This window comes from Grampus griseus (assembly GCF_964374135.1).
Source record: "Grampus griseus genome assembly, chromosome: 13".
Classification (NCBI taxonomy): Eukaryota; Metazoa; Chordata; class Mammalia; order Artiodactyla; family Delphinidae; genus Grampus; species Grampus griseus.
In genome coordinates, this window is record NC_139007.1 from 52,869,986 (window position 1) to 52,884,362 (window position 14,377).

The window sequence follows — 14,377 nt, forward strand, 5'->3', positions numbered from 1 at the left end:
GGAAGACTTAATACTATTAAGATAGCAATACTCGAGGGCTTCCGGGAAGATGGAGGAAGAGTAGAACACTGAGATCACCTTCCTCCCCACAGATACACCAGAAATACATCTACATGTGGAACAACTCCTACAGAACACCTACTGAACGCTGGCAGAAGACCTCACACCTCCCAAAAGGCAAGAAACTCCCCCACGGACCTCGGTAGGGCAAAAGAAAAAAGAAAAAACAAGAGACAAAAGGATAGGGACGGGACCTGCACCAGTGGGAGGGAGCTGTGAAGGAGGAAAGGTGTCCACAGACTAGGAAGCCCCTTCGCGGGCGGAGAATGCAGGTGGCTGAGGGGGAAAGCTTCGGAGCCACAGAGGACAGCACAGCAACAGGGGTGCAGAGGGCAAAGCGGAGAGATTCCCGCACAGAGAATCAGGGCCGACCGGCACTCACCAGACCGAGAGGCTTGTCTGCTCACCCGCCGGGGCGGGCGGGGCTGGGAGCTGAGGCTCGGGCTTCGGTGGGAGCGCCGGGAGAGGACTGGGGTTGGCGGCGTGAACACAGCCTGCAGGGGATTAGTGCGCCACAGTTAGCCGGGAGGGAGTCCGGGGAAAAGTCTGGACCTGCCGAAGAGGCAAGAGACTTTTTCTTACCTCTTTGTTTCCTGGTGCACGTGGAGAGGGGATTAAGAGCGCTGCTTAAAGGAGCTCCAGAGACAGGCGCAAGCCGCGGCTAAAAGCGTGGACCCCAGAGACGGGCATGAGACGCTAAGGCTGCTGCTGCCGCCACCAAGAAGCCTGTGTGCGAGCACAGCTCACTCTCCACACCCTGCTTCCGGGGAGACTGTGCAGCCCGCTACTGCCAGGGTCCCGGGATCCAGGGACAACTCCCCCGGGAGAATGCACGGCGCGCCGCAGGCTGCTGCAACGTCACGCCGGCCTCTGCCGCTGTAGGCCCGCCCCACACTCCGTGTCCCTCCCTCCCGCACCCCACCCCCCCCCCCCCCCGCCTCAGTGAGCCAGAGCCCCCGAATCAGCAGCTCCTTTAACCCCGTCCTGTCTGAGCGAAGAACTGACGCCCTCCGGCGACCTACACGCAGAGGTGGGGCCAAATCCAAACCTGAGCGCCTGGGAGCTCTGAGAACAAAGAGAAGAAAGGGAAATCTCTCCCAGCAGCCTCAGAAGCAGCTGATTAAAGCTCCACAATCAACTTGATATACTCTGCACCTGTGGAATACATGAATAGACAACGAATCATCCCAATTTAAGGAGGTGGACTTTGACAGCAAGATTTATGATTTTTTCCCCTTTTCCTCTTTTTGTGAGTGTGTATGTGTATGCTTCTGTGTGAGAGTTTGTCTTTATAGCTTTGCTTCCACCATTTGCCCTAGGGTTCTATCCGTCCGTTTTTTTTAAAATTATTTTTCTTAATAATTATTTTTTTATTTTAATAACTTTATTATATTTTATCTTACTTTATTTTATTTTACTTTATCTTCTTTCTTTCTTTTTTTCTTCCTTCCCTCCTTCCTTCCTTCCTTCCTCCCTCCCTCCCTCCTTTCTTTCTTTCTTTCTACTTCTACTAATTCTTTCTTTCTACTTTTTCTCCCTTTTCTCCCTTTTATTCTGAGCCGTGTGGATGAAAGTCTCTTAGTGCTGCAGCCAGGAGTCAGTGCTGTGCCTCTGAGGTGGGAGAGCCAACTTCAGGACACTGGTCCACAAGAGACCTCCCAGCTCCACATAATATCAAATGGCGAAAATCTCCCAGAGATCTCCATCTCAACACCAGCACCCAGCTTCACTCAACAACCGGCAAGCTACAGTGCTGGACATCCTATGCCAAACAACTAGCAAGACAGGAACACAACCCCACCCATTAGCAGAGAGGTTGCCTAAAATCATAATAAGTCCACAGACACCCCAAAACACACCACCAGACGTGGACCTGCCCACCAGAAAGACAAGATCCAGCATCATCCACCAGAACACAGGCACTAGTCCCCTCCACCAGGAAGCCTACACAACCCACTGAACCAACCTTAGCCACTGGGGACAGACACCAAACACAACGGGAACCACGAACCTGCAGCCTGCAAAAAGGAGAGCCCAAACACAGTAAGATAAGCAAAATGAGAAGACAGAAAAACACATAGCACATGAAGGAGCAAGATAAAAACCCACCAGACCTAACAAATGAAGAGGAAATAGGCAGTCTACCTGAAAAACAATTCAGAATAATGATAGTAAAGATGATCCAAAATCTTGGAAACAGAATGGTCAAAATGCAAGAAACATTTAACAAGGACCTAGAAGAACTAAAGATGAAACAAACAACAATGAACAACACAATAAATGAAAATAAAAATACTCTAGATGGGATCAATAGCAGAATAACTGAGGCAGAAGAACGGATAAGTGACCTGGAAGATAAAATAGTGGAAATAACTACTGCAGAGCAGAATAAAGAAAAAGAAATGAAAAGAACTGAAGACAGTCTCAGAGACCTCTGGGACAACTTTAAACGCACCAACATTCGAATTCTAGGGGTTCCAGAAGAAGAGAAAAAGAAAGGGACTGAGAAAATATTTGAAGAGATTATAGTTGAAAACTTCCCCAATATGGGAAAGGAAATAGTTAATCAAGTCCAGGAAGCACAGAGAGTTCCATACAGGATAAATCCAAGGAGAAATACGCCAAGACACATATTAATCAAACTGTCAAAAATTAAATAAAAGAAAACATATTAAAAGCAGCAAGGGAAAAACAACAAATAACACACAAGGGAATCCCCATAAGGTTAACAGCTGATCTTTCAGCAGAAACTCTGCAAGCCAGAAGGCACTGGCAGGACATATTTAAAGTGATGAAGGAGAAAAACCTGCAACCAAGATTACTCTACCCAGCAAGGATCTCATTCAGATTTGATAGAGAAATTAAAACCTTTACAGACAAGCAAAAGCTGAGAGAGTTCAGCACCACCAAACCAGCTCTACAACAACTGCTAAAGGAACTTCTCTAGGCAAGAAACACAAGAGAAGGAAAAGACCTACAATAACGAACCCAAAACAATTAAGAGAATGGGAATACTAACATACATATTGATACTTACCTTAAATGTAAATGGACTAAATGCTCCCACCAAAAGACACAGATTGGCTGAATGGATACAAAAACAAGACCCATATATTTCTGTCCACAAGAGACCCTCTTCAGACCTAGAGACACATACAGACTGAAAGTAAGGGGCTGGAAAAAGATATTTCATGCAAATGGAAACCAAAAGAAAGCTGGAGTAGATATTCTCATATCAGACAAAATAGACTTTAAAATATAGACTGTTAGAAGAGACAAAGAAGGACACTACATAATGATCCAGGGATCGATCCAAGAAGAAGATATAACAATTGTAAATATTTATGCACCCAACATAGGAACACCTCAATACATAAGGCAAATACTAACAGCCATAAAAGGGGAAATCAACAGTAACACATTCATAGTAGGGGACTTTAACACCCCACTTTCACCAGTGGACAGATCATCCAAAATGAAAATAAATAAGGAAACACAAGCTTTAAATGATACATTAAACAAGATGGACTTAATTGATATTTATAGGACATTCCATCCAAAAACAACAGAATACACATTTTTCTCAAGTGCTCATGGAACATTCTCCAGGATAGATCATATCTTGGGTCACAAGTCAAGCCTTGGTAAATTTAAGAAAATTGAAATTGTTTCAAGTATCTTTTCCGACCACGACGCTATGAGACTAGATATCAATTACAGGAAAAGATCTGTAAAAAATACAAACACATGGAGGCTAAACAATACACTACTTAATAACGAAGTGATCACTGAAGAAATCAAAGAGGAAATTAAAAAATACCTAGAAACAAATGACAATGGAGACACGACGACCCAAAGTCTATGGGATGCAGCAAAAGCAGTTCTAAGAGGGGGTTTATAGCAATACAATCCTACCTTAAGAAACAGGAAACATCTCGAATAAACAACGTAACCTTGCACCTAAAGCAATTAGAGAAAGAAGAACAAAAGAACCCCAAAGTTAGCAGAAGGAAAGAAATCATAAAAATCAGATCAGAAATAAATCAAAAAGAAATGAAGGAAACGATAGCAAAGATCAATAAAACTAAAAGCTGGTTCTTTGAGAAGATAAACAAAATTGATAAACCATTAGCCAGACTCATCAAGAAAAAAAGGGAGAAGACTCAAATTAATAGAATTAGAAATGAAAAAGGAGAAGTAACAACTGACACTGCAGAAATACAAAAGATCATGAGAGATCACTACAAGCAACTCTATGCCAATAAAATGGACAACCTGGAAGAAATGGACAAATTCTTAGAAATGCACAACCTGCCAAGACTGAATCACGAAGAAATAGAAAATATTAACAGACCAATCACAAGCACTGAAATTGAAACTGTGGTTAAAAATCTCCCAACAAACAAAAGCCCAGGACCAGATGGCTTCACAGGCGAATTCTATCAAACATTTAGAGAAGAGCTAACACCTATCCTTCTCAAACTCTTCCAAAGTATAGCAGAGGGAGGAACACTCCCAAACTCATTCTACGAGGCCACCATCACCCTGATACCAAAACCAGACAAGGATGTCACAAAGAAAACTACAGGCCAATATCACTGATGACCATAGATGCAAAAATCCTCAACAAAATACTAGCACACAGAATCCAACAGCACATTAAACGGATCATACACCATGATCAAGTGGGGTTCATTCCAGGAATGCAAGAATTCTTCAATATACACAAATCAATCAACGTGATACACCATATTAACAAATTGAAGGAGAAAAACCGTATGATCATCTCAGTAGATGCAGAGAAAGCTTTCGACAAAATTCAACACCCATTTATGATAAAAACCCTGCAGAAAGTAGGCAGAGAGGGAACTTTCCTCAACATAATAAAGGCCATATATGACAAACCCACAGCCAGCATCGTCCTCAGTGGTGAAACACTGAAAGCATTTCCACTAAGATCAGGAACAAGACAAGGTTGCCCACTCTCACCACTCTTATTCAACATAGTCTTGGAAGTTTTAGCCACAGCAATCAGAGAAGAAAAGGAAATAAAAGGAATCCAAATTGGAAAAGAAGAAGTAAAGCTGTCACTGTTTGCAGATGACATGATACTATACATAGAGAATCCTAAAGATGCTACCAGAAAACTACTAGAGCTAATCAATGAATTTAGTAAAGTAGCAGGATACAAAATTAATGCACAGAAATCTCTGGCATTCCTATACACTAATGATGAAAAATCTGAAAGTGAAATCAAGAAAACACTCCCATTTACCATTGCAACAAAAAGAATAAAATATCTAGGAATAAACCTACCTAAGGAGACAAAAGACCTGTATGCAGAAAATTATAAGACACTGATGAAAGAAATTAAAGATGATACAAATAGATGGAGACATATACCATGTTCTTGGATTGGAAGAATCAACATTGTGAAAATGACTGTACTACCCACAGCAATCTACAGATTCAATGCAATCCCTATCAAACTACCACTGGTATTTTTCACAGAACTAGAACAAAAAATTTCACAATTTGTATGGAAACACAAAAGACCCCAAATAGCCAAAGCAATCTTGAGAACGAAAAATGGAGCTGGAGGAATCAGGCTCCCTGACTTCAGACTATACTACAAAGCTACAGTAATCAAGACAGTATGGTACTGGCACAATAACAGAAAGATAGATCAATGGAACAGGATAGAAAGCCCAGAGATAAACCCATGCACATATGGTCACCTTATCTTTGATAAAGGAGGCAGGAATGTACAGTGGAGAAAGGACAGCCTCTTCAATAACTGGTGCTGGGAAAACTGGACAGGTACATGTAAAAGTATGAGATTAGATCACTCCCTAACACCATACACAAAAATAAGCTCAAAATGGATTAAAGACCTAAATGTAAGGCCAGAAACTATCAAACTCTTAGAGGAAAACATAGGCAGAACACTCTATGACATAAATCACAGCAATATCCTTTTTGACCCACCTCCTAGAGAAATGGAAATAAAAACAAAAATAAACAAATGGGACCTAATGAAACTTCAAAGCTTTTGCACAGCAAAGGAAACCATAAACAAGACCAGAAGACAACCATCAGAATGGGAGAAAATATTTGCAAATGAAGCAACTGACAAAGGATTAATCTCCGAAATTTATAAGCAGCTCATGCAGCTCAATAACAAAGAAACAAACAACCCAATCCAAAAATGGGCAGAAGACCTAAATAGACATTTCTCCAAAGAAGATATACAGACTGCCAACAAACACATGAAAGAATGCTCAACATCATTAATCATTAGAGAAATGCAAATCAAAACTACAATGAGATATCATCTCACACCAGTCAGAATGGCCATCATCAAAAAATCTAGAAACAATAAATTCTGGAGAGGGTGTGGAGAAAAGGGAACCCTCTTGCACTGTTGGTGGGAATGTAAATTGATACAGCCACTGTGGAGAACAGTATGGAGTTTCCTAAAAAACTACAAATAGAACTACCATATGACCCAGCAATCCCACTACTGGGCATATATCCTGAGAAAACCATAATTCAAAAAGAGTCATGTACGACAATGTTCATTGCAGCTCTATTTACAATAGCCCGGAGTTGGAAACAACCTAAGTGTCCATCATCGGATGAATGGATAAAGAAGTTGTGGCACATATATACAGTGGAATATTACTCAGCCATAAAAAGAAACGACATTGAGCTATTTGTAATGAGGTGGATAGACCTAGAGTCTGTCATACAGAGTGAAGTAAGTCAGAAAGAGAAAGACAAATACCGTATGCTAACACATATATATGGAATTTAAGAAAAAAAAATGTCATGAAGAACCTAGGGGTAAGACAGGAATAAAGACACAGACCTACTAGAGAATGGACTTGAGGATATGGGGAGGGGGAAGGGTAAGATGTGACAAAGCGAGAGAGAGGCATGGCCATATATACACTACCAAACGTAAGGTAGATAGCTAGTGGGAAGCAGCCGCATAGCACAGGGAGATCAGCTAGGTGCTTTGTGACCGCCTGGAGGGGTGGGATAGGGAGGGTGGGAGGGAGGGAGACGCAAGAGGGAAGAGATATGGGAACATATGTATATGTATAACTGATTCACTTTGTTATAAAGCAGAAACTAACACACCATTGTAAAGCAATTATACTCCAATATGGATGTAAAGAAAAGAAAAAAACCCTATGATTTTCCCATTTATGTAAATCAATAAATACTGCAGAAAATTTAAAAAAAAATGATAGCAATACTCCCCAAATTAATTCCCCACAATCCTTATCAAAATCTCAGCTACCTTTTTTACAGAAACTAACAAGCTCATCCCTAAATTCATATGGAAATACAAAAGACTCATAATACCCAAAAAATCTTGTAAAAGTATAACAAATTTGGAGGACTCATACTTCTCAATTTCAAAGCTACAGTACTTGCCACAAAGCTACAGTAATGAAGACTGTGTGATACTGGCATAGTGATAAACAGATCAATGGAAATGAATGGAATAGAGAGCCTAGAAATAAACCTAAACAATTATGATTAGTTGGTTTTGACAAGGGTACCGAACATTCATGGGGGAAAGAATAGACTTTTCAACAAATGGTGCTGGGACAACTGGATATCCACATTCAAAAGAATGAAGTCAGACAAAGAAAGAGAAATACCATATGATATCGCTTATATGTGGAATCTAAAAAGAAATGATACAAATGAACTCATTTACAAAACAGAAAGACTCACAGACTTAGAGAATGAACTTATGGTTACCGGGGGAGGGGGGGAAGGGATAGTTAGGGAGCTTGGGATTGACATGTACACACTACTATATTTAAAATGGATAACCAACAAGGACCTACTGTACAGCACAGGGAACTCTGCTCAATGTTATGTGGCAGCCTGGATGAGAGAAGGGTTTGGGGGAGAATGGATATATGTATATGTATGGTTGAGTCGCTTTGCTGTGCACCTGAAACTACCACAACATTGTTAATTGGCTTTACTCCAATATAAAATAAAAAGTTAAAAATAAATAAAGTTACTGAGGCTTAAAAAATGAATGAAGTTGGACCCCTATTTCATACTACATACAAAAATTTACTCAAATGAATCGAAGACCTAAATGTAAGAGCTAAACTATCAAACTCTTAGAAGAAAACGTGGGACTAAACCTTCATGACCATGGATTAAGAAATGGCTTCCTAGATATGACACCAGAAGCACAAGCAACTAAAAAAAAAAAAAAAAGATAAACTGGGCTTCATCAAAATTAAAATATTTTACATCAAACGACACTATCAAAAAGGGAAAAGATAAATCACAAGATGGGAGAAAATATTTACAAATTATATATCTGAAAAGGATCTAGTTTCCAGAATACAGAAAGAACTCTTACAACTTAGCAGTAAAAGACAATCCAATTAATAAATGAGCACAGAATTTGAATAGACATTTCTCCAAAGAACATATACAAATGACCAATAAGCACATGAAAAGATGCTAAATATCTTTAGTCATTATAGAGATGTAAATCAAAATCACAAAATACCACTTCATAATCACTAGATGGTTGTAATAAAGACAAAATAACAAGTGTTGCTGAGGATGTGGAGAAATTAGAATATTCATACTTTGCTGGTGGGAGTATGAAATGGTGCGGCCACTTTAGAAAATAATTTGGCAGTTCATCAAAAAGTTAAACATAGAGTTACCATATGACACTGCAATTCCACCCCTAAGCATGTATACCCAAGAAAACTGAAAATGTATGTTCACACAAAAACCTGTACATGAATGTTCATAACAGCATTACGTATAATAGCCAAAAAGTAGAAACAACACGAATGTCCATCAACTGATGAAAGGTTAAGCAAAATGTGATCTACAGTGAAATATTATTCAGTCATAAAAAAGAATGAAGTACTGATACATTCTACAACATACATCAACCTTGAAAGAAGCCAGTCATGAGAGGTCACAGACCGTATAATTCCATTTATAGGAAATGTCCAGAACAGGCAAAGCCATAGTGACAGAAAGTAAATTAGTGGTTGCTTAAAGAGAGGAGGGGAAGTGGGGAGTAACTGCCAATGGTTATGGGGTTTATTTTGGGGATAATGAAAATGTCCTGGAATTAGTGATGATGGTTTGACAACCTTCTGAATATATTAAAAACCACTTAATTGTACACCTTAAAAGGGTGAATTTCATGATATGTGAATTAAACCTCAATTTTTAAAAAACCTGAATCTAGGGAGTAACAAGTTGTATCAAATGGACTATATATTCTGGGGTGTACTCTGCTGTGTTACATGTGCACAGTGAGGGTAAAGTTGAAGAAGACAGGGAGAGGTCTATCACTTAAAAAATGAACAAAATCAATATTTTTTTTTCTTCAGGCAGAAAAACTATTATGCACCCATGACAAGGAGGTTAGTGACTATTTCCAGAACTGATGCAGACTTTGAAAAATGAAGTGCCTCGTGCTTAGATATGTCATTGGTGGTTTTAAGACCAAAAATGCAAGGTGTTTAAACTCCTAGATCACACTTTTCTATTAAACAAACAAAAGTCAGGGCATAGTTATGTTTAATTTTAAATCTGCACCCCTCCCTAATCAGGCTCTCTAGCCAGAGGGGCTGTGACATTTTCCACTGTCCTAGTTAGCATGGTGTTTTGAGATGAGAGAAAAAAGCATATCACCAAAACAAGAGTTTAAGAAAGACTTTGTATTTGAAAAGACTCTACTTTTATTTAAAAAACAAAAAACAAAAAACAACTGAATAGTTTTTGCACTTTTACCACAGAGAAAATATATACCATTTCAGGATAGCAGTTACCTCCAGAGAGGAAGGGAAGAAGTAATGAGGAGAGAGGAGAGATGGATGGGGGAGGCCTCTATCTTTAACATTATGTTTTTATAAAGATATAGAGAAAGCTAAAGTATTTACATTTGTTGAATTTTAGTGATAGACATATAGGCATCTATTATTTTAATTTCTGAACTCAATATTTCAAAATTTAAAAACTATTTTTCAGTTATTTGATATTAAAAACATGATATATTTGTCACTGTAATAATATTTTCTCAGCCTGAACACATTTTATGCTTTATTTTATTTAAAAAAATTTTTTTCTGGTTGTAGTTAATAATAGCTAAGTACTGCTATCAGCTGGCAGAAAGTTCTTAAAAATACATCTGGTCAGCCATGAAACATTTATTCAGGACCTACCATGGCACCATGTGCCAAGTGCTATAAAATTTGCTCACGAGACAAAGATAATAAGACACAGTCTCTGTCCTCAAAAAGCTCTCATCCTAGTGGATAATTCAGACAGATGAATGCACAATCCCAATACAATTTAGTAAGTGCTAAGAGAGATGTATGCACAGTAGGTATGGACTCAGAGAAGGGAGTAAAAAAGCAAAATCTGTCATATATACTCCCTCTTCTCCCTAATGAGTTAATAAACACCAGATACATCAACCCTGGGTGGGGGAGAGGGTGTGGGGAGACAACAAAAGTATTTATTTTATCTAGCATAATGACACAACCCACTGAATGTGGGCCACAACTATAATTTTCCCCTCTGTAATTTTTTAAAGCTTTAATTTTATATGTTTATTTTAATCAAATGCATTTAGCCAGCTATGAAATTTCTGCATACTTATACTAAGGAAACTTTTGTGGCTAACATTTTTTACTACACGGAAGTCATCGTGCATGGATTATTTCATTAAGTCTTCATAATGTCTCTTGGAGATAGGTGCTGTCTGTATCCCCATTTTACAGATGAGAAGACTAAGCCTCAGAGTAACTAGAAAAAGTCTCCGAGTTTGCTCCAGTTAAACGGAGCCCTTAACCATCTGTCCATGCTACATCAATGTCACTTATATAAGGGAAAAATTAAAGATCCGCAGAACCCTCTATTAGCACAGAGAATATTTTTATCATGATGCTTGGAATTCCATCCAATTTTCAAAATGAAAAAAGCCCTTGTAATTATTTGCCTTCTTATATGTTAGTAACAGAGTGCTTGTATATTTAATCTTTAGCTCTGTAAAGTGTGGAAAGGGAAACCAACCTAAAAGCATTCATTTTCTGTGATCAACAACTGGATTAGGTTCTGGTCAATTAAAATGGTCTCCCCAGGCTTCTCAACAGGATGGTGGTTGATGTTAAGGAAGAGTCCTTATTGAGACCTACAGACTACTTTATTAAAAAAAAAAAAAAAAAAACAAGGATATCATTCCTCAGTGGAGTTTGGACTAGGGGGACACAGTGCCATTGGCAACCAGCAGGGTGTTAGAAACAAACAAAAAGAAAAGCCATGTATTGTTTAATAGAGATCTGCCACTGAAGAGACTCTTATCAGAACCTCTTTGTTCCCAAGGCTGGGAGGATTTGCCACAGACTCACCAAACAACAAGAACACAAGCACATCGTACAGAAGAAAAACACATCAGAAACTACCCAGGAGCCCAGGAGGTCAGGGATATAGCCACCTCGGAGTGGGAGTGCAGAGGCTGATTTTTCAAACAGCTCTCCAACTTTGGGAGATGCCAAACTCCTGGGACAACAGGGGCTGAAGCTTCAGGGCTGCCAAGAGACACAGAACTGTTGACATTTAGATGAAACTTGAAAGAAAGGGCCAAGCTGCTGTATTTTTATTGTTTTAGTTCAGGTCTGGGCTAAGTGGGCTCCTGTGTTTCTCAGTGACCCAGCCACCTTCGGACTACACACCCATGAGAATCCTTCCTATCCTATCAAGTGTGAGAACAAATTTGGTTAATTCTTCTCCAGAGAGATCTTGGCAATCACACAGCAGGTTGTGCCTCTCACACAAAGGCATTTCCTTGTATTTCAGTGACCTTTGCTTTTACCCTTCGCTTCCCACCTCTGCATGCCTCCCTCAGACACTGTGCTACATATGTCGTGGCTCTGTGAACTCCCAAGACTTCTTCCGTTCTCTAATAAAGAATTCTTTGACTGAGGCTTAGGTCACAATAATGACAGTGATGGTCCTCAAAGAGGCCAGGCCAAGGCTGAGGGGGCATCCAACTCCCTGATAATTCCCTTCATTGGAAATAATGCATAAAGCAGGAATTCTATCTGGGTGGCCCGGATTTGAAACTTACTTAGCTTCCATCTTTTCCCTTTTTTAAGAACACAGATTAAACAAAAGGCTAAATTTTGCTAGAGTTTCAGAAAGCAACACTAAAATGGCAAATAACCTAAACAAAGTGACTTATTTATTCACAGGGACAACTATGGAACCATAAAAAGCATAAAAGCACTCTGTATGAAAATGCAGATAGCATTGTGAGTTAAGAATTCAACTAAATATTTAGTTTATATTCTCCATTTAAAATTCTGAAACCTACCAGGGATAACTAAGATCAGAATCTGATGGTTCTTAGTTTGTCTCATAAGGACACAATTCAGAAAATGATACTTTGTATGTACAATAATCTCAGAGAAAATATGGCCCCCAAGTTTGCAGTTTCTTAGAAAGAGAGCTCTTCTGTAATGGCTTAGAATTCCATGTGGTTGTGATATTTCCAGAATGAAGGACTAAGTCAATCCTGATGAAACTTTGAAAGATGCCACCAAGTCTAAATGTTTCAAAGCCAACACTTGAACTGCTAAATCATTCCCTCTGTTTTAAAGGAGTGATTATTTGATTGGCAATGGGGGTGGAGAGAAATCCTTCACCAGTAATGCATATGGGCACATCATCTCCATGATTACATATGAAAGAGGATGGGATCTGGGGAAAACCTCCTGATTCATTCAGACACACAAATCATCCAGAGGAGGGGGTTACCCCATTTTCTCTTGAACTCTAGTAGGAAATTTCCCATGCCATAATTGTATTTGTTATAGTGCGCTGATCAAAGTCCATAAATTCCTCCATCTATCCTCATTCAGGGAAACCATATGGCATTACTAGGAGAGTCACATGTAAGCCTGGTTTGTTATATACATGATTAAATACCCATGCGGGAAAGGAACGCTGGGGAGAGCAAAAGCATTTAAAAGAAGAGACTAAAAGCATGAACTCTAAGAGACACGTGGATATATATTCTACTCCCGTAAGATCTAAAGTAGTAGGTCTATACAGAAAACATACTGCAGTATGATCATTAAGAGAAAAGAGGAGGGATTCCTGAAAACAACAGGTAGTACTTCTCAGCAGCTGTCCACATAGAGCCATTTAGGTCTTCATCAAAAATTCTAGAAGGCAGATATGGTTATTCTGAAATTTATTGTATCAGACAGTCTTATGATCTTGTGCTCTGTTTGGTAGCAAGGAAAATACCATTTAGTAAAAAACAAGGAGGTAGCATTTTTTTCCCCTATCAGATTGGTGAATATGAGGAAGTTTGATAATTCCCAGAATCTGTGTAGATACAAGGAAATAGATACTATTGGAGTAAGTAAGATTTTGGAAATACTATTTAACCATATTCATCAAATTTTTAAATTTGCATAAACAATGGCCCCACAATTACATGGTTAGGTACAAGATACAAAAATGTATACACACCTATGAGTATCTATTGTAGCAATTTTTATTCTAGCAAAACATGGAAGACGTCTGAATATCTGATAGTAGAGGAATGACTAAATGAACTAGAATAATCCATTCAATAGAAGAACATGCCACCAGTAGGAAGGAATAAGGTAAATCTACCTATTTCTGTGTCCAAAACTTTTTAACTCATAAAATAGGAGTCTACTTGTGAAAAGAGAGAAAGAAAGAAAGAAAAGAAGAAAGGAAAGAAAGAAAAATTTTAAAGCATAAGGCACATCTGATAAATGTTTGTTTATAACAAATAATAGAAATAACATAGAAAACTTTTTTAATTTCCATAAGAAATTTTTAGTAAAATGCCCCCAAGAAGTGGGAATTTGAAGAGAAAATGATTTTTACTTTTCATTTTATACCCTTCTGTTTGATTTTCTTTTAAATAAGCATATAATTTTTAAAAGCTAACTTGTAAAACATCATCTATAGCCCAAAGTTTCTCTTTTTCCTAAGAAACCCTTATTGAAGTACAATTTATATACAATAACATTCACTGATTTTAGGCGAACAATTCAATGAGTTATGACGAATTGTATACAGTCATGTAACCACCATAATAATCATGATATAGAATATCTCCATCACCCCTAAAATTTGCTCCTATCACTCTGCTACCAATCCCATAACCCTATCCCTGGGTCCCAGAAACCACTGATTTGCTTTCTTTCACTAGTTTTGTTTTTTCTAGAATTTCACATACTGTAATCATATAAAT